We start from the raw sequence: 3,062 nt of genomic DNA, 5'->3' as shown, positions 1-3,062 counted from the left end.
TATTCTTCAGTATATATCAATAATAGTAATTAAATTAATTTTCGGTTTGTTTGTATTCTGTGTAGATTAGTTTTCATTAAAATGGTGCGAGTTTTTATTTTTAATTATATATATTGATTGATTGATTGTTGGTTGTTTAACGTCCAGTGGCAAATATTTCATGCATATTCAGGACGAGAACAAGTTCACAATAAATACAATAGGTAGGCTGATACAATGGAGGCCATCTGGGTCGGAGAAATTTTGACTGCCACCGGAAAAGGAGGGTATGTTGGATAGGGACAGAAATTTTGCCTTGCAACAGGCCACCTACGGACCCCTCAGAGAGTTGTTGCAAGGGTTCTTAACGTGCAAAGAGCGTGGCACTCTCTTTACACGAGGCAGCGGATTTAACGTCCCCCTTCTGACCGGACGTGACTGCGAACTTAATACATCCCGCACAGCCAAACGGACGCCCCACTTCGGCAAGCGTTTTACTGCCGGTCGGGAGAAGACCAAGTGACCATATTTCTATACCCCAGTCACCCTTGGGGATAATTATATATATATATATATATATTAATCTAAAAGTTACCGTTTTTTTATAAGTAGGGCGAGTTGGCAGGAGTAATATTAAACAGGGTTCTCGCTAAGGCGAGTCCATGAGTCCTGGACTCAACAAAATCTGTCTGGACTCACCATTTTCAAAACTGGTGAGTCCACAAATACATCAATATTGAAATATTTTGTATAAACTGAACACAGTTACCATGACTCACCGTGGCCAAAAATGACGAGTCCCTGGACTCGCCTTCAAAAATCCTTAGTGAGAACCCTGATTTAAAATGATTTAACCAATTTCACATGTGGGGCGAGTTGGCAGGAGTAATATTAAACATGATTAAACCAATTTCACATGTGGGGTGATTTGATAAATCAGTTTGTGGTGTTTTTTTAAAAAGTGGGCCGATTAGCCAGTGGGGTGACTTGTCCTGCTTCCATTTGAAGGTCCCCTTGAAGGTTTTGTATGACTATATGAACCATCTTTCACGTAAAACCCCCATGTGCATTTTGAAAAGTTGGCAGATATGTTTCTTACTCCAGGCAAAATCTACCGGTATGAATGAAAAAGAAGTTTTCAATTAAGGCTCTGTGGCCATAACAGCTGTCTCATTAGCATTTTAACCACTTCCCATATTTGCAATTAAAACAATAGAAGAAAATTATTCAACGCAAAAACAAAACTTACTTGTAAATATGAAATTCTCTTTACGGTATGAGTTTTTCTCCTTGTTTGAGATTGTACAGTAGTACCTGTAACTGCTTATACCTATTTCTTATTCACTTTTGCTTGATAAACTCACTATATATCATATACATTGTACCACATCTCCTTATTTTTATATGCATTCCAATAACATGAACAATTGTAATTCAATTCTATATACCAAAGCAAAATGAACTGCACCACTTTCATTCACTAGTATGCATCTTTTGGCAAAATACAAGACTTTGTTCTTAGATGACACAATTAATATAATATATATTTATTGATAAAAAAATAAAATTTGGTATACAACTCTTTTAACGGTATAAAAAAAGCACAGCTGTGTCATAAATTGTGAAATTTGTGCTGAAAACATAGACATTGATGGTATTTGAGTAATTCCATATGTGAAGCTCAACATTAGCTCGTCAGTTGGTGGTGGACAGTTATAGTTCCTTTCTGCAGGCTAGGATGAATGACTTTTCAGGAAAACCAATTTCACAAATCAAAACTTTCCTCTAGCATGTCTAGATTTCTCCTACAATATGCATCCAGTTTAGTTCTTTTGTTTTAATTGGACACCATCCTGATTTTTAATTTTGCAAACCATTCAGTCTCTTGCTTGCAAATGGTGCATGAAAATAGGATGGGTATGGCAGTAGACAAGTCTCTTTAAAGTGGGTTTGTGCCCTGAAAAAAAGTTTTATAACTTAAGTTTAATTGAAACTTGTGCAACACATATACCTAAATAACTATATAACATAGAAGAGAGCATCATTCGTGTCAATGTTTTGTTCCTGTTTACATTGTCATTGATATTTTTTCAGAAAGCCTGAGGCATAGCTCATGAATTCCGGTCATTAGACATTACATCCTAAATTAACATAATTACTGCTAGAATGATTATCAGTATGATATACGTACACTATCATTGTACAGCCCAAGTCTTCAGTATATATAATTGTTGCATTCATTCACTCCTGTGTTCAGTCGTTCAAAAATTTCTAAACATCAACAAATGAACTTTAATAACAACAAGAAAACACTAGAAAAGATACGTACATACAACCCGTGTTTAAGTGTATTTGAAAGAGAAATAAATCTGGTTAAACGATGAAAAAAGGAGAAATATATCAGGTTAAACGATGTATAAAGGAGGAAAAATTGTAGATATTGCATTACGATGCGTTCTACCTAATAGCACGTGGATATGTGTTTACATATTTAGACTTGACCAAGTATGACCCGTACCTTGTAGGTCACCGCCGTCGTTTAAACACTTGACTACAGTCGTGTATAAGCTAGACAATAAAAAGCTTAAGCCTGTACTATTTGTGTGAAGTAAATGTGTTTGTTCTGTACATTTAAATTGTTTTACCTGATAGCAAGAACGTATATCTATCCGTTTCCTTCTCAATTCACTTTCTTCGAGCTTCTTCAAAACATACGTATTACTGCGCCGGAAGTGAAGAAAATATGAGAAATCCTCGTAAAATAATGCTATTTTCAATTTTGTGGAATCCATTTTGTTATATTAATTATACAAAGATAAAAAAAGTTACGATTAATTATGAATTTGCATATCATTATACGGAACGTTTATGGACTATTTTTTAAGTCGGTCATTTTGGCGGTAAATCATGTACACATACACACGTAGATTGGCTGGACCCGATTGTAATGTTACACATCAAATATATCAAATAGCTAATACCCGGAACGTAGTACCGGGAACCAGGATAATACGTAGATAACATACATAACTAATACCGAAATTGAAAACGCTTTACGGTTTCTCGTTCATAAACCGAATTCC

The 3,062-nt window shown here is 35.2% G+C and overlaps 1 long non-coding RNA gene across 1 annotated transcript; it reads right to left on the bottom strand.

Moving 5' to 3' along the window:
* Window positions 1-534: 534 nt before the first annotated feature.
* LOC134718742 (uncharacterized) lies at window positions 535-2,663 on the bottom strand. The gene is made up of 2 exons (XR_010107430.1): window positions 2,171-2,663; window positions 535-1,936 (listed from the first exon to the last, which is right to left on the bottom strand). It is a non-coding gene; the product is annotated as an uncharacterized LOC134718742 (long non-coding RNA).
* Between the last annotated feature and the right edge of the window lie 399 nt (window positions 2,664-3,062).

Source organism: Mytilus trossulus, chromosome 5, assembly GCF_036588685.1.
Source record: "Mytilus trossulus isolate FHL-02 chromosome 5, PNRI_Mtr1.1.1.hap1, whole genome shotgun sequence".
In the NCBI taxonomy this organism is placed as follows: domain Eukaryota; kingdom Metazoa; phylum Mollusca; class Bivalvia; order Mytilida; family Mytilidae; genus Mytilus; species Mytilus trossulus.
This window is presented reverse-complemented; position numbering and strand designations above follow the sequence as displayed.